This window comes from Crocuta crocuta, unplaced genomic scaffold (genome assembly GCF_008692635.1).
Source record: "Crocuta crocuta isolate KB4526 unplaced genomic scaffold, BGI_CrCroc_1.0 scaffold466, whole genome shotgun sequence".
Classification (NCBI taxonomy): domain Eukaryota; kingdom Metazoa; phylum Chordata; class Mammalia; order Carnivora; family Hyaenidae; genus Crocuta; species Crocuta crocuta.
Window position 1 is genome coordinate 5,727,108 of NW_027529672.1, and position 18,296 is coordinate 5,745,403.

General features: G+C 48.1%; 1 protein-coding gene across 1 annotated transcript in view; it reads left to right on the forward strand.

Annotated features, from left to right (window-relative positions):
* The first annotated feature begins 12,705 nt into the window (after positions 1–12,705).
* The window catches only part of MGMT (O-6-methylguanine-DNA methyltransferase), a 284,287-nt gene continuing 278,696 nt past the window's right edge, over positions 12,706–18,296 (forward strand). Inside the window, exon 1 of the mRNA XM_077762983.1 lies at positions 12,706–12,775. The gene's annotated coding sequence lies outside the window, so the exon portion shown is untranslated. The remainder of the gene's footprint in view (positions 12,776–18,296) is intronic.

Genomic DNA, 18,296 nt, shown 5'->3' on the forward strand with positions numbered 1-18,296 from the left:
CACAGTACTCAACTTGTAGAGGAAAGACGAAGGAACAACAGAAGAGCCAGGGAGAGGAGAACAGAGTCTGTTCAGTAGATGTGAGGTTCTCACTAGAAATAATAAGACGCACAGTGAGTATGTAAGTGGTGAACACCCCACACATTTCAACATCTGAACAGTAGCTCTTATTTTAATACTACGTGGATGTGGGGAAAATGCACCCATTCCCTAGTTCTCTTTAGGGAGTGTCAGCGAATATACCAGCAGCATCTATAGGCCCACGGGGAAGGGACCTCTTTAAGAAATAGCCCAAGAACTAAGTTTCAACACAGGATCTCAGGTTGTGTGGTCGAAGTTACACATGGTGGAGAAGTGAGTTAAAACAGCCAATCCATTTGTTAAATTAACCTGAATGCCTTTAAACACCAGTTAATGTTATATATTAACTTGACTGGGCCACAGGGTGCCCGGATATTGGGTTAAATATTTTTCTGAGTGTCTATGGGGTGTTTCTGGATGAGATAAGTATTTGAATCAGTAGACTGAGTAGTGAAAATTGCCCTCCCCATGGTGGGCAGGAATCATCCAACCTGGCGAAGGCCTGAATGGAACAAAAAGCAGAGTAAGGGAAAATCAGCTCAGCCTGGCTGTCTTGGAGCTGACACACTGAACTCCTCCTGCCTTTGGGCCGAGATTCAGACTGGAATGATACCATTGGCTCTTCTCCTGGGTCCCCAGCTTGCCAACTGCAGATCTTGGGACTTCTCAGCCTCCAGAATCTCATGAGCCAGTTATATGTATGTGTATATGTATATGTATATGTATATGTATATGTATATGTATATATGTATGTGTATATATATATATATATATATATATATATCAGACACAGCATAATTCATGGGGGTTTTGTGTTTCTGTTAGCATTAATTTTCCAGTTATTATAATCCTAGACCTTGGATTGAGTAGAAGTGTGTGGATGCCTTCCGTGAGCACATCCTCACATGTTTTAAACTGAAGACTTGCTTGTACCTGCATCGCGTTCCGTGTTCACTGACAATCCACATGGTCAAGGTGGTGTCAGGCTGGCAGAGCAAAATCATTGCTATTTGACTTTCAACTGTGAAATTTTGCAGTAATATTATGAGTTGCTCCCCTTAACAATTGTCTGGCTTACAGACTCCCGGGAAGGTGGGAATGATTTAGAGTTTATGGGGAGTAGTGCAGGCTAATCAGAGAACAGGGCTGCTGTGAAGGCCACGGGCATTGACAGACTGTGCTCTTTTCTCCTGCTCTGATTTTCCTTATTTTTAGCCTGACATCTTTTTTTTTTTAATAGATTTGCTTTGAATTTTTGCACATCTACAAAATCCATTTGAGAACCTGATGGGTAGGGAATGGAAATGATTTTATGGTTGGGAAAGATTGTCCACAGATTTTTTTTTTTTAAGCAGGGGTTTCTCATTGTGAATTCAGAAAGAGCTACCATCTTCACGTTAATGAGGTTGCCCAATTTAAGAAGAATTAGATGAAGTCAAAACATAGGACCCAGAGGTGGAAAGCACATTTCTATGGCATTGTCAGCAGCTTAGAGAGGCCTTCCAAAGGAATTCTCTTCCTTAAATGGCAGCTTCTAATCAGCACTGGGGTTCCAGGGAGTAGAGGGGCAGCAGAGGTCAGTCCCAGTAAAAATCCCCCCATTGCACAGTGTGGATGCTGTTTTCACATGGAGTTCTGACTTAAAAAAAAAAATAGAAAATTAAATTAGGAAGGGTCTATAATTACTGCATTACTATAGCTCTTGCATATATATTTTTCTCATAGATTTGATAAGGAAAAAAAAGACTTTGAAACACTAGTCATTGCTTGAAGCCTTTCTCCTGAAGGTTTCCCTTGCTCGTTGGAATGAGTTGGCCATTGTCCTCGTCCCTTGTGTTCTGGAGGGTCAGTCTTGTCCCAGGAAGGCACATGGGCGACCAGCACACACAGCCCGAAACCCTGCACTTATTGTCCACATCTTTCTCTGGCTCAAGAGCCTAACTGGGCTCCCTCTGGCCAGAGTGTCCAGTCCAATCCTGATCCCCATAGACAGCCTCCCCTAGCAACCCCGCTTTCATTCTAGACGCTTGTCCCCTCTCCACTCCCTGCCGAGTCCCAGCCTCATTCCCTGTCTGTTCCATTTTTGGGTCCTGACTCTGTAAGGAGGCCTTCCCATCTTCTCAACCTCTGGAGTTTAGCCTATAGCATCAGCTCTTAATGGGTTCACACGTTCCTTCATTTGTTTGTTTATCCATCAAATGTTTATTAAGCCCCTCATGCATCAGACACCATTCTGGGTGCCGAGGACACGGGGGAAGCAAGTCACAGCCTCGGGCATCCAGTGGACCCAGCTGTTACCACCCAGGTGGGGAGCAGGAAGTAGGGAGGGGCACACACGATCATGGCCATGGGCTGCCTTGCTGCGGGATTTGGCTGGAGCCCTGAGCTCTTTAGGGATGCTTGGGAGGTAAACTTACAGAGGAAGAACAGGGCAAGGTTGAGCAGGGGCCGGGCCCCTGACTACACTGAAGTTTCATCAGATTGACCTTGGGCACGTGCAGCCTGGTCTGTAAAAGGGACACTGGCAGCAGAGGCCATTTACAGCCTCTTGAAATTACTTGGCTATGAGATGGCACAGATTTACATGAAAGCCCTGGGAGAAGGACTGGAAGAAAGAACAGACCTTGCACTCCTTCTCAGTGCATTTGTTTACGAAGAAACCTCCAGCAGCATCAGAACAGCAAAGAAGTGGATTTTTACCAGAGTTTGTGTTTGCAATTTTGTCTAACTATGACTATGACCAATGTCTCATCCATTTGTTCTTTTATGTCATCAATTAATCAATTCTAACCATTTATAGCCACCAAATATATGCCTGGGCTAGAGATCCAAATAGCAATAGGACCAGTACTGTTTTCAATGAACCTACAGCCCAGTTGTAGACATGACATGACAGCATCTGCCAAGAGAGGGTTGCGCGGTGAGCCAGGGTCGGGACGGCAGGGAATGGCAAGGCTTCTGGGGGCTTTCCACAAAGACTTGGAGTGCTGAGGCAGGGCAGCCGTGGTGACGTGCAGAAGAGGCTGCAGGGTGCCTGGCCCGGGTGAGGAGACACGTGAAACTGGCTCTCGCAGTTCTTCTGTGAGAAGAACCAGCGGCTGGTGGGAAGGCGTCCTGAGCACCAACAAGGCGCTGCAGGTCCCAGCGGTACAAGATTCTACGACCAGCACCGGGAGATCCTTCCTGAAAGCAGCCAGTGACAGCACCTGGCGTGGTCGTGGGCTTGCTGTGGCAGAGGGATTTCCGTTCACTTTATCATACTCAGTTGCAAACCTGCGGTGAGTTGGGTGTCAGCATCTCCACTTTACAGACAGTAAGACCAAGGCTTTGTGTGGCCAAGGAACTTACAGAAGGCAACAGAGCCAGAAGACACTGAGACTGGGAGGAACAGCCAAGGCTCCGGTTCCTTCCTAGAGCACATCTTGGGTGACGATGCTGCCGCTTTTGGCTTCTCAAGCCACGAAAACAAACTAAGGGATTTCATTATTTAAAGGTTCTTATGGCGTCCATAACAAACACAAGGTGGAAGTCTCTGCTGTCTGAGTTTGGCTCAAAGGGAGCTCAAATTCATCAGTTCCAATCACTGGACAAAGAAATCAGAGAGAACCTGAAGATGTTAGGTATAGCCTTTGACCCTCGGTGGAGAGGAGGAGGGAACACACCTAAAAAATGTGGCATTTGGTTGCTAATTTAAAAAAAAAAAAATCTTACCAGCAGGTATATTTTGAATTAGACATTCAGATAATTTTACTTACTGCTTAAGGATCATTTTGCTTAAGAACGAAATAAAATGTAGACGCATGAACATTTTACAAAAGCATAATCACCAAACAGCATCAGATTATGTGCCAATTATTTTCATTTCTACGTTATTAAAAGTTTAAGGATGAAATAAAAAAAGGGAATGTAACATAAACTCCCAAACCTTCAGTTTCCAAAATGAGATTTATAAGTTTTATGTTGGTAAATGCGCACTTGGCAGTGTTTATTAGATCATCTGATTTCTGGGGACATCATTTAGAAGCATCCCATTTGTCGAAACTACGAGCTTTAACACCTTTGTGGATTGAGGGGCCCCTCGTCCTTCTTCATTTTCCCTGCTCTCTTGTCTCTGCACTGAGTTTTCATCAGACCTGATGCTACAAGAGCCCAGAGCCTGTTTCTGTCCCCCCGAGGGGTGTTCCGACGGCCCCTCAAAGGGCCCGCGCTTTCCTGCGTGCACTGTGATTGTCATCGGTCAAAGTCCTAACTGGCCTCTTGCTTCGTCTTCTAACGTTGAGCCCTGGTGCTTTGTTTTCCACAGAAACACCAGTACCAGAGAACAATTAATGATGGCAGCTCACTGGTATCAGTTTTGAAATATTTTCTGTTGCTTAGAATCTTTGAGGAAGAGCTAGAGAAGTGTGCACATAGACCTTTTCTCCATGAGCAGCAAGAATTGGCCTTTTGATAAATGCGTTCTGGTAGTTGTCTTTAAGGAGCTAATTTTTCAAGCTAGGAAAGAGGGAGAGAGGAGTGAGATTTCTAATTTTTCAGGTAACTAATGACTTAAATGAAGGAACACGTAATTTCATGAATGTATTTTGGCTCATATTAAACCATATCTGCTTGGTTCTGGGATCAAGTGGCAGAGGTATTTTCGTTTGGAGAATTGGATTATTTTTGAATTCTACTTATTATACTAAATTGAATACCATATTATGAAATCCATTTCAACTTTTATGGACGTCCCTGCCTCCTCCGGGGGCTTCTTTCAGCATTTGGTTTATTGGGGAAGAGTCATTTATTCCCTGCAACGATGCCCACGGTGCTGGCACATCACAGCAAAGAAAATAAGCCACAAAATTCAAGTTCCTATTGTGGAATAGTCTCAACTTACATGATTTTCTTAAAATAATGGAACATGTTAGAATATGACATCGCAGGGAAGGGGAGAGGAGTCTTGCATATCTAATCAAAATGTTATCACCCCAGAAACATATCTGTAATATGACCTTTGTCAGCTGCTTCACAGTGGAGAAATCCTTTCAAAAAGGCAAAGTTTCCAATGAAGCATCACAGGCTGGAGGAAATTCTCAGCACAGAAATTGCATTTCCACCAAGAGAGTCTCCCCGGCCGAGTCTGCGCTCAGGAGATCACCAGGGCCCTCTTGCTGTTGTCTTAAACTGTCCAAGTTTGGCTCCTTTTGGATTTTTGAACCATTCAAAAAAAGATACTTTCATAAACAGTTTCATAAATGACAGCATATCTAATTCCTTGGCTTTCGAACACCGAGCTGAGGGTAGCACAGGGAGCCGACTGAGAATTTCTCCTGAAGCCATAAAGCAATCTAGGAGCTAAGTTGCCAAGCTGTTGACATAGGCGGTGGAGATGGAAATTCTCTAGTAGCGCGCTGGACCCTCCCCCTGCGCTCCGCTGGCCTGACGCTGGTTGATTGGCGCAGTATATCTTGATGTTAGTATCCCATTTCAGAAATGTTCTGACATTATCTATTTGGAAGTTTGAAAAATAGTATGGAAGTCCCAGTGCATCTGAGCACACATTTCAACACGGCAATCGCAATACCCATCTCCACTGATGCAAGATGCAGGCTCGTACCTAATTCCAACAGCTTCATTTCTAAGTCGATGGGAATCTGAAAATCTTGCTGTGGGTAAGAAAATTAGGAGAGGTGGGTTCCTTCCTGCCACCACCCCATCCCCGCCATCAGCCACCTCGGGTGCCCAGCAGGCCCAGGGCGTCGGCTGTAGAATGTGCAGGGAGAAACCAACAATCAAGAAGGATGAGTCAGAAAAGAGTTTTGATAACAGACCCGAAAGGAAAGAAGGAGACAATGGAGGACGCGGAATGCGGCGGAATGCAGGTGTGAGCATCCCACGTGGTTACCGGCTCTGCAAGGAAGCAGAAATGGCTGCAAATTTGTTTACTTCTTAAAAGATTCATGTTCGGTTCACAAATGGCAAAGCACATTGACTCAGAAGCGGGTTTTCACATTATGATCGCCTGGAGATTCTATTAATCTAGGAGCCTGTTGTAGTCTAGAATTAGCACACGGACTCCCTAGCAGGGGGCGGCCAGAAAAACTGCAAGACTAATGATTCCAAAATCACCTTTAATTTCATATTTAGACTTCTTCCAATTTATTTTTATCACATAAGCAGGGTAGATGCCACAGAAAATGCTCCTTTACAATTTGTAGCTTGTTAATAGTCAAGTTATATTTTTCCGATCATCGACATTCTCAGGCACCGCAAATGAAAATGAGATTTGCAAGACGAGAGGCGCGGGGGAAAGTCACCTCCCCTATTTCCTTCCCAGACCAAGAAAGACAAGTTTTTAATCAGCAGTCAACTCTACAGTCTTTGGAGTTGGTTTAAAACTAAGTCAGCAACTCTGATTCTTTTATTTGAAGAACAAATAGCAGGATAAAATGCCTAAGCCCTAGAAATACACCATCATAACTCGCCACCAAAAGATTTTAAATTCCTCAATTCAAAAATGCTAACACAGAGCCTTTTCTCTGTCTCTCTGTCTTTCCCGCTCCCTCGCTCCCTCCCTCCTTCCTCTTTCTTCTCTTTCTTTCTCCCTTGTCTCTACCCCAATCCCATATGCTGAGGAAGTGGGAATATTTTTAGGAACACTGACCCTTGGGGATCAATAAGTCCACACAAGTAAGTCCTGCTCTTCCCTTTCCTAGCTGAACTCACTTTGGATAAGTAACTTGACCCCTTTAGCCCTCAATCTCCTCACCTATAAAATGGGTGTACTGATACCTCACAAATTTGCAAGTTTTTAAAAGGATACACATGTAAAAACAAGTAGCACAGTGTCCAGGGGACAGTTGCATGGCTCAAGATTCTTGGGAACAAATGACAGAAGCCCAACTCAAACTTGCTTTATTCAAACAAAAGAAGTCCTTATCACACAGATATGAGAGGTCCAGAGGCAGCTGCCTTCAGATCTGGCTGGATCCAGGGACTCCACAGTATAGTCTAGGCCGTTTCTTTCTACTCTGTGGGATCCCCTCCCAGCAAAGATGGCCATGACCTGGAGCCACGTTGTTTCTGCTCAGTGACCCAGCAGGAAGTAATTGAACGTGCACCCAGACAGGAAGTTGATTAGTCTAGCATGGCAACTGATGGAAGATGGGCCATATGCGAAGGAAGAAGTAGAGCTGGCAGGCAACAGCCATGAACATCCTCTGTGACCCTCAGAAAATGCACTTCTCACTCTCCAACTGCTTCAGCAAGTCAAAGACACAGTAAACCTGGTGTAAATATTCTAATTCTTGTTGCTGTGTGACTTTCCCAAGTTACTCAACCACTCTGTTTCCTCAACTGTAAAAATGTAATAATGATATTGCCTACTTTGCATGTTGTTGTGAAAGTTCTAAAAGCCGAAGAGCATCAAGCCCTCAGCCCAAGGCCTGACACTTAATAAACAATGGATAACTTTTTGCTGTTATTATTACTAATTTCTAGTCCTCTCTTTCTAGTGCCTGAGTAACTTAATGAATCTTCAATAAATGTGTTCATTATAATTAATCCTTGGGGCGCCTGGATGGCTCAGTTGGTTGGGCATCTGACTTCGGCTCAGGTCATGATCTCACGGTGCATGGGTTCGAGCCCCACGGCAGGCCCTGTGCTGACAGCTCAGAGCCTGGAGCCTGCTTTGGATTCTGTGTCTCCCTCCCTTTCTCTCTGCCCCTCCCCCATTAGTGCTGTCTCTGTCTCTCTCTCTCAAAAATGAATAAACATTAAAAAAAATTTTTTTTAAGGTAAAATCCTTAAGACAAAGAAATGAGGTGCCGGTTTGGCAATGCTTCACGTGGCCTTGGAGGGAGGGAGTCCAGCTCTAGGAGAGTGTCCTGAGCTGGCACCAAGTTGTCCCTTCTGTCCGGCTCCATGAAACAGGTCCCCTTGTCCACGGACGCGGTAGACGTCTCCGCTGCACAGAGTCACATCCACAGGGGACCGGGGGACGGGCTGTCAGAAGCAGAGAGCCGCCCTCCTGCCGCCCGCCACTCCGTCCGCAGCCGCGGGCAGTGAGGGGGCGTGAAGACTGAGGAGGCAGCATGGGAGTCGTGGTGCGGAGCCTGGGCCTGGCACACAGTAGGTGCCCCATTACTGTGAGCAGGTGCCGGCACAACTCGTGGCTCCGCGCCTCACGGTAATCCTGCCCGGACGACCCCCCTTCTGTCCTCCCCACGCCTGTTCTCCTGGCCCCGTGGGTGCCTGTGACTGGCTCACTCCTCCGGCCACCGCGACTGGTCCGGAGTGCAGTGTACTTACGTGCACCGGGCCAGTCAGAGCCCTTCCCTGGGATTTTTTTTTTTTTTTTTCCACCAGGGGAAGCTGGAGATAGAACTTGTTTCAACTCTCGGGATGCAGTGTTGAAAGGATGTAATGCTGAGGTCACGGGGAGGGACTTGGGTCACGCCTGGAGCTGACGAAGAGAGGGGAGCCGGCTCCCATCTCTGATGTCCTGAGCCTCCTTCCGTGACCCCCTGAGCTGGGGCAGCTCACTTCCTAGCAAAGGCCTAGCTTCCTCCCTTCGCACCAGCAACAGCACACCGTGCAGGGCCCCTGCCCAGGCGCCGTGACTCTCCTCCCTCCCCACCGGCACCGAGGAGAGCTCCGTATCTCCTGTGCAGAGGCCTCCTAGACCAGCGGGGGCCTCGTGCCCAGGGGCTGCGAGTGAGACAGACGGGGGGGACCGCCTGGACCCCACCCTGCCATGCCGGACTCTGCGGACGAAAGTGAGTTACCGCTGCCAGCAGTCAGATAATGGAACGATCAGGCAGGCAGCCACCACACCGTCCTCACCCCCAGTCTTCCTGCTCACATGGTGACTGACCGTTTTTCCCACGTTGCCTCATCTTATTTTAAATCAATAGCTCGGTGCGCCGGGGCTAGATTGAGGAAGTGTCCCTTAGAGGGAATACAACCACTATTTCTGTTTCTGATTAATATTTTGGAGACTGAGACAGAATGTTTGGTATGGCTGCTTTTCCTGCCTTGATTTTCATTTGTAGTTTCCCAGGCAGAGGCAGGTAAATGAGGACAAATCACAACCTCAGCGTCAAAATCCCCACGTCTCCTGCTTTAATTTCCAAGTCACGAAAGCCCAGGCCCTTCTGGCTCATCCCAGAAGGACAGAGGAGGGGGCGCCTTCCTCCTGGCGGCCCGGGCGCACGTTCCCCAGCACTTCACACCACTTAAAAGATTTTGCCCAAACTGCCAACAACGTGTTACAAACAAAGCCCTTCCCGAAAATGGATCAAAAACACTTTGTAATAAGTGTAGGGGCTGCTTTCAAAAGGGCCAACATCTGACAAAGTCCCCAGTCCTGAGTGATCAACACTCAAGTAGCCCAACACAGTTTGGGAAAACCTCCCCAAAGCTTTTGCACTTGGAGTAGTTCTCTAAGCCAGTCTATCCACACACACGCACATCTGAAGAGTCGACTTTTATTCACTTGCTGGCGTGTATTACATACGTTGCCTGTGTATTCAGTTATCTGGTCACCATAATTTGACTGAACTGTGGGTGCCTTTGGCTCTGACGCCCCCGCCTTCCTCCTCCACTCCTCCAGAATGCGCCAGACCCCCCCCCACTCCCATCACGGGTTGGCTATACCACCCAGGTCCTCTGTGCCGGCTCTTGGCTCCCACCCTTACGGGAACACTGAGGCCGGGGAAATCAATTGTGTTAATCGGTAAAACTCTCTGCTGGAGAGGCTATCCTAAAAGAAAACCACAAGTAAAACACTTAAAGAGGGGAGCTCTGTAATATGTTTCTTTTGTTATACGACCCTCACACGTTTGTCCAGAGTTTGGGGCTTTCAAACCACATAAGGTTTTATGTGATCATTATAAAATCCCTTCTTTTCCCAAAGGCAGGGTAGTAAGGATTATGTTTGACTACTGAAGACAGCTTTGTTGTAACCGGTCTCTAATGTCACAAAAGTAGCTTGGAAAGAAAAGCTTATTAAACAACTTCTTGGGTTGCAAATCATTGGAAGCAATCACATGACATGTTCATTTGTTTAACCTGAAAGGTACCCATTTGGATGTTTAAAGAAACAATGCAAATTAACATTGTTCCCGGTGCCCACAAGAAAGCTGGCCGATCTTAAAGGACGTTCAAGGAGGCCCCTTGGAGAAGTCAGAGTGGCATTGAGCATACACCCCTGTGTTTTTCCACCCCTTTTGCAAAAAGTCATTCATGGGAAGCTGTGTCTGGAGAAGGATGGGATATGATTTATTAATCCACAGATGGGAAACCCCAAAGGAACCTTGTCCAACGCTGTCATCCGGCAGAGAAGTCAGGTGGATCGCACCGTGAGAGGCTGGCAGGGACGTATCCCAATTACCCTGACCTTGCATTCCTTACACACCACGCTGTTCCCCAGATTTGGGGCTATCCTTGTGTTCTTTAAGGACTGGACGTGCTCGTAGGTGAGGATGCTGGTGCAATGGGACACAGGAATGAGGCATGGGGCAGTTTCCGAAGAAACGCGTTGAGCTTTTGAAAATTATCATTAAGAGGAGAATTTACCAGCAAGTAAGTGCTGGGAGTGTGGATTTCAGTTCTGTTTGCTGGAGAGTCTTACATGTCACGTTCTAGGGTCTTCGCCTTTGGCTACCTTCACAAGGGCCAGTCCTTGGGATGGCCTTCTCCCAGCCCCACTTGGCTCTAAGGCCACGTGGCTCCTGATCCTGAAGCCCCTTGTGAAGGTAGCCACAGCATCTCCCCACCTACCTGCAGGGCAACCGAGTCTTGCCAGCAGAGCCAGGTGTGTGCATTTCCCCTGGATACTACGTTCTCCTCCGTCTCTCTGGCCGACCCCTCCCCAAATCCACATAAGTTTCTTAAAAGGGCCTTCGGACGCCTGTGATGACCTTTCTTTCCTTGGGTGGAAATCAGAGATGCTAATACCAGCTAAGTCTCTTTTTACTAACAGCTTAGGAAATCATATTAAAATACTATTTAGATGAAGAGAAAAGTATAATTTATTTACTTTTATAAAATTGCATCACAGTCCACTTGCTAGGGTGCCAGAACACATGCTGATCCATTTCGGTGTTATCTGCCCTTCTCATTTCGGTTGGGATCCTGGTTCTGAGTGTACAGACTATAACAGACTATAGGAAGACAGGCATATTGTGGCTGATGTTTGTTACCTGAACCTGCATGTCCCACAAAGAGTGGGTCATTATAAAAATCCTTTACAGATGATAACATTGAGGATTAGAGAATTTGAGTAGGTTTACTCAAGTTTCACAGTGAACTGACAGAAAAGACAGAACAAATGGCAAAGATGTTTCATTTCTCCTGTCTTCCTAGTTTTAGTGCCTACGACTGCTGGGAGCTGGGTTGAGAAAGGTCCTGAGGCTGAGTCCAGTCTCACCAGAGAAAAAGTACCTTGATTTGATCACCAAAGTGCACCCCAGGGGGTAGGCCAGTTTCCACAAGCAGCTGTTCTGGACCTGTCCCAGCCGGGGTGTGGCCCTGTGCGGGGACCTGGAGTGGATCCATCATGCATGTACCGTCACTGGGGCTTATCGCCAAGCAACCTCGTTTAGGTTCGGTGAACAAATTTTTATTGACAACGTCGATGTGTTGAGCCACTCGTCACAAATATCCCAATAGAGGAGTTATGCATACAGGGAGAGTGACAATTTCTTCCCATTAAGAAAACAGAACCTAGGGGGTTCTAAGCCCACAGGTGACTTAGAACGTGTGGTCCTGAGGTGGGGCCGACAGGCGTGTGACCTCCCTTAAACTTTAGGGGAGACTCCCAGGGGGCTTTAAGCCCATCAAGCTGGACACAATGTGTCTATACTGCTTCCTGGGGATGCCATACGAAGTACCAAGAAACTGGGGATCTGGAAACAGCGCATCTGTTGTCCGAAATCAGTGAGTGCAGAGGGTCATGCTCCCCTGAAGGCTGAGGGATGGGTGCTCTTCACGCCTCTCTTGTCCACGCTCCTCGTCTCCCGGATGCACCGCTCCGCACCCTCTCCCTTCACAGAGTTCTCGAGTCTGCTTCACCCGGCCTTCTGCTTGCATGGACACCAGTGATACGGGATTCGGACCCATTTTAACTTGTTACCTCTGTAAAGATTCTATCTCCAAACAGGGTCACATTCTGAGTTCTGGGGTTGGCACTCCAACATACTTTTCTGGGGGAACACAATTCATCCATAATAACGTCCACAGGGCACCAAGTGGCTGGTGCTGGGCACCCGTGAGCTCACTGAGCGGGACATGGGCCTGGCCTGGCTGCCAGGGCTGCCGAGCCTGGGTGTGTCCAGGTCATGGTGACGGGCACGACCCAAGGGGCCCTGCGAGGCCACCTCCAACCAACCACAGGAACAGTGACTGATCCCAGGCCGCCGTGCGTGCGTGCACGGACCCGAATGGTGCCCAGAGTCCTGCCCGTCTCTGCCCCCCAGGAGGCCCAGGCAGGCAGCCCGCGCTCCAGGCACCAGCCCCGCGGAGCGCAGCACTTGGCGCCGCGGACCGCAAGCGGCCACCCTGAGGCACGGAGCGCGGCGGGGCGGGAGCGCGGGTCTAGGCCGCAGGCAGGGGAAGCCTCTCCGCAGGCTGGNCCCGCGCTTCTCCAGCACTTGGCCTCCCTGTGCTCGCAGCTGCGCGGCTGCTCCTGGTCGGCGCCCTGAGCAACGCGGTGAGTGTCTGGGTTGCTGCCCTCCCGCCAAAGCCGGGTCCTTTGCTAGGGTGAGCAGTCGTCTGGAGCCTGTGGTTCTATGGGCACCCTCTCGTCACCGTAGGCGACAGGCCTGCGCCTGATACCACTCTGCACACAGGCCCAGGTGTGCGCACGTGTGCCCAGGTGTGCCCCGGTGCGGCACTCCTTCCGCGCGCCTGGGACTCCTGCACCAAGTTGCTGTACGGTGACAGCGGCCCGCTGTGGCCTCCCCTGCCATGCCTGTAGTTGGCCAACACCTTCGACGCTCTCTCTGCCCATCTCCCGGGCCCTGCACTGCTCAACAGCGCCTGGGTGCCACCATTTGCCTTCTGTTCCTAGGAGCTTCCAGAGGCCCCTACTCCGGCCCTTCCTTGCAGCAAGCTTTTAGCATACTATTTGTGCAGAATTCCACCTTTGCTGCACCGCGTTTAAGACTGTGCCTGTGGAAGACCAAGTTCTGGGGTCCACATTGTCATGGCTGGTGCGTGTATACATTTCGCCCTAATTGCCTCTGTAAACACTTAGAGTAAACAAGTGGAGTTTGAGAGCCATTTACACTGGGCACTATAATTCCCAAGTCGGTGAGAATACAGTAGAGCAGTGTTCTAACCCACGTATCCCCGCTCCCTGTCTGGGCCCATCATCTCCTGAGATCTCAGATTGGTCTTCCCTATCAAGGCCTCTGCCCAGTACTTGGCTTTCTGTCTTGGAGGCACATCTTGTATGCGCGAACACAGCGTTTGCTTGGTGGGTGAACAGTCATCAAGGCAGAGGGAGGCTGTTTTGCCCAGAGAGGGGTCACTTCAGCTGTTCGTGACAGAGCATGAAGCTGCTGAACACAAGGAGCTGAGAATCGGGCTGGTTACTTACATTAAGAACCTGTAAAATGTCTATGTCAGGCCCCTCTCTCCATCTCCCCAAGACAGATAATGAGGAGAAGGTTTTGTTCTTTCCCCGAGTTCTTCCATGGCTGAAACACGGCATAAAAAAAGAGACGTAAGAACAAAAGCATGCTGGGGGTAAAACAGTTTTAAGGAAACAGTGTCCGCCTTCTCCTCTCCACCTGTGGCTGCACCCCCTCCCCCAGGGGGGAGTTCGTATTGTATCCACTCAGACACATATTGTTCATATTGCATCAATTTAGTAAGTTTAGAGTTCATATTGTATCAACCCAGTTCACAGCACGAGCACACCTGCAGAGGCTGGCATTGCAGGTAGTAAAGGAGAGTTGGCTTCGCTCTACAGGTGTTTCATTTCTTGCGAGGTTCTTGTCTTGAGTTAGAATTTGAATAGAGTTACAGTATGTGGGTTGGATGAACCGGACCTCAAGTACAGAGCTAGAGAAAGGCACCTTTTCTTCATGAATGTTCTTTTCATTAAAACAAATCTGGGGGCGCCTGGGTGGCTCAGTCGGTTAAGCGCCCGATTCCTGATCTCAGCTCAGGTCTTGATCTCAGGATCCTAAGTTCAAGCCCCACGTTGCGCTCTGGGCTGGGCATGAAGCCTGCTTAAAACAAAACAAATCCGTGTTATACGAGCTAGATTTTAGTATTATTGAACCCTGCTCTGAAAAATCTTCACTGTTGCAGAGGGAAGTTTAAAGAAATAACACGCTAGGTGTGGACATGTTGGAAATATCTCACTCTTGTTCAGCGGAGATGCTCAGACCTTTCTTTTCTCCTGTGTTTTGGTCTCGCTTGGGTCTTGGTCAAGCCTCACCTGGGCGCTTCATCCCGGCCTTGTGTCCCCAGTTGCCTTGCCCGGTGCAGGAGTGCGGGCCTGGTCTGGCCGTGCAGGGGAGGAGGGCAGGGGGTTCGGAGGCAGAGGGGGGCCTCCTGGCACCTTGCAGAGCTTCTCTGCTCTTCCTCTCCCAGGAACCCAACAGTGTGCTCCTCGCAGTGTTGTTCCATAAAGGAAACTTACTAAATTGTCTTCATTTTTCCTTATTTTGTCAGCAGACACTTAGAAGCCAGGGACTCAAACCACCAACGCTGCTCTATTCCAGCTCCCTGTCTGGGGCCTCAAGGCCCTTTGCAGTTTATAGTGTGTAGTCTCTTTAATAGAAAAGCATGGAAGCAAAGCAGTATTTTCTGAATTCGCTTTTCCTGTGGTTATCTGTTAACCTTATTGTCAGGTATGTTTTCATATTTCTCTCTGACTTTATGTAACTGCATAAAAGTCCTCTTGTAGGTCAACTTTCCCTGAGGGTTTTGACTTCCTGTCTCATCTCTGGTCACACCAGGCATGTGCATTGGGCTCCAGGTCTCTGAAAGGCCCTGAGCTCATTTGGATACTGTCTTAGTCCCCCTGATCCTGTTTCCTGGGATGAGTAGCTCCTTTTTTTGTTGTTTAATTTTTTTTTAATGTTTGTTTATTTTCGAGAGAGAGAGACAGAGTATGAGCAGGGAGGGGGCAGAGAGAGAGGGAGACCCAGAGTCTGAAGCAGGCTCCAGGCTCTGAGCTGTCAGCATAGAGCCCGACACAGGGCTCGAATCCACGAACTGTGAGATCATGACCTGAGCCGCGCAGGCGCCCCTGGGATGGGTAGCTTCTGAGACAGGTGCTTGGGTCTTAGAATGTTATTTTTATAAAACCTGAAACTTAAAAATCGGAGACATATAAACCATAACATTCCCCTTTGGGTGAGAGTGGATTCCTTATCCTCATGATGAGCAAACAAATGCAACCGCGCCCCATTCTCGTTCTCGGTTTAAAGGGAGAGTATGTGTAGCTGAGGGGGCGTGAGCTGTGCGGGAGGGGCTCGGCTTCCCTTGTTCACAGGATGCATTTTCTCCTCCTGTTAGCTCTGGAGGCCTGTCTTGGGCAAAGGCAGAGTCATTTCCTTTTGATGTAGAAAAGTTAAGAATAATAAAGAGCTTAGACAGGGCTGCGAGGTCTTGGGAGAACCATACAGTGAATATAGGGAATATAGAGAATGACTTATTCCTTTATGTAGCAATTGAAATGAATTGTCTAAGAACAGGATAGATCATTTTGTGACCTTTTGTAACCTTTGAAGGAATCTGAGTGGTTGGTTTTGGCAGACGTGCCTTACGTGTAAATGGGGCACAGTGACTTGCCAAAGTGCTCGGAGTCCCTGGCGGGGAGGCCAGTCTGTGGCAGTCACGCTCCTGATGTCTGCCTTCTCGAAATAACTAAATAAGTAGGCAGCCCCAGGAGCCACTGCCAGAGCCGTGACACCCTTGGCTATGTGTTAAATGCTGAAACTGGTTTTTGATACCACAAGTTGTTTTCCATTTGATTGGGGGCTTGGAGGAGTGCGGGGTCTCCAGGGAGGCAGGCCTCATGTCCCCATCCCCACTGACCCCAACCTGGAGTAAACTTTTGGCTTGAGATGCAGCTGTGGTAAAACCAGTTAAAAGTTCTACAGAAACATTTCCTGGCAGTTAAATTTGTTGTCGCCTGTGTCTGTGCAGAACCACGAAAGGGATTGTGAGTGAGTTATAAATGCCTCCTATGTTCACTCTACTGCTTCGAAAATTGTCTTGTTAGAATAATTTCCTACTCGTAGCACTTGTGAAGTCAGCAGAGTAGCCAGCCTGAGCTCTATTGCCCATTCCCAGAAGTCTGGGGGTGAAGCTGAACGCGCGGTCCGCCAATGGCACCACTCGTAAAAGCAGGCACTTGTTAAATCTATTTGTTTTTATTATAGACATCGATCTGCCAGTCGCAATAATGCATTTATGGACATTTTTCTGCAAGCACAGCGCTGGTGGCAGTTTTTACTGACAAATTGAGTCATATGGATAGTAGTTTAGAAAATTCTCACCTTATTGACAGATCGGGCACTTCCAGCACCAGGTGTTGAGAGGCATCTAGATGGGCGAAGAGAGGGAATTGAATCTTGGGGCAAGATATGGGATGGGACATTTCAGTGTTAAAATTTAATAAGTAACTAGTTATTTCTCATTTGTTTTTAAATTTGTTAGCTANGTTGGGACCCAAGGTGCCACCTTCAGATTTTGACCCACTTGTTTGGGGTCGTTGGCAAGAGCCACCAGTGGAATGTACTGCTGACCTTGTAGCGGGATATCCATACGTAGGAGGAACGGTGTTCTCAAATGGGGCTCTGAGCCCTGCTGGGGTCAGGATTACCGAGGGTGCTGGTCACAAAAGGCAGATTACAGGCTCCCCTGTCAGACCTATGGGATTAGCACCTGGGGACCTGTGTCTTTGCAAGCTTCCCAGGGGATTCTAGGGACCCCGATGTTCCAAGCATCTCTTGGGAAATCTTTAGGATGGCTGAGAAGTGTGCTCACCGGCCCAGACGAGCTCTGGAGTTCCCCTTCCAGATGGATCCATTCGCAGCCAGCATTGTCGTCAGTTGCCTGTGCTTATGGATCTGTGTATGGTTTTGTAACCCCTCAGAGACCTGTGAATCTCTTTGAATTGCAAACCCAACATGTTATCATAGTGTTATAGTTTTCGGTCTTGTGGTTATGACAGAAGATGCAGATGTTACCAAAACTTTGGCATTAGTTTTACAGACAAATGTTAAGCATGGACAGCCATATTATATTTCACTCCTAGTTTTCCTTTTGAATGGCTGGTATTGCTTTTCTCCTCTCCAAGTAGAAGCGTTTTCATTGTCTCAAGTGAGGGCTGACTTTCAAACACACAACTGAATGCATTTTTGTGGAACAGAGTTGAGTTTTTATTTAGGAAGTGGCAGAGTTGTGTTGGGGAGAATAATGGGAAGGTGACTTGAAGCAACTCAGAAAACCCAAGCTGCCTCCTCATGTGTCTGATGGCAATGATCATGCTTATTCTGTCTACCTGGGTACCTATAAGCATATGAAATAATAATAAAGTATGAAGGACTGCCTGGGTAGAAATCTTAATTTGGAACAGTCTCATAGAATGATGAAATTCTACCTGGAAAAGTGGAAAGGAACACACCAGAAATCCGAGTTTCCCTCCAGCCCGATAATCAACATCCTTGTCTCTAGATTTACACATAACCCAAGCCCCCATTTGGGGCAGCAAGCACAGTTAAGCGTGCAGCCTCTGGTAACAAGCCTGCTTGTCTGGATCTGGATCTACTGGTTATATGACCTTGAGTAGAGTTACTTAACCTTTCTGAGCCTTAGTCTCCCCCAAAATAGGGAAGATGACACTACCATTCATAGGGCTGTTGTTGGCTCTTGGGAGGGAATTGTGTTTGCAGTTCACACCAGGCCCTGGTGAGCCCAGGAATAGTTGACCATTGTTAGCTCAGAGCCACCAACCTGTTTTCGGGAGGAGGCAGGACTAGTGATGGAGTCTTGGCCACTGGGCTCCCCCTCCTGTGTGTCTGTGATTCCAGGTGGTCACGGACTTGTGTTTGGTCAGGAGCGTGATGTAGCTCAGTGCTACTTTGCTCGATTTCTAAATTTCTTTCTGTCTCTAAGGAGCTAGTTTCTCCTGCTGCCAGTTTGTTTTTTCATAGCGGACATTATCAACAGCTGCTGAGGTGCTTCCTGTCACGGTGCGCCCCACT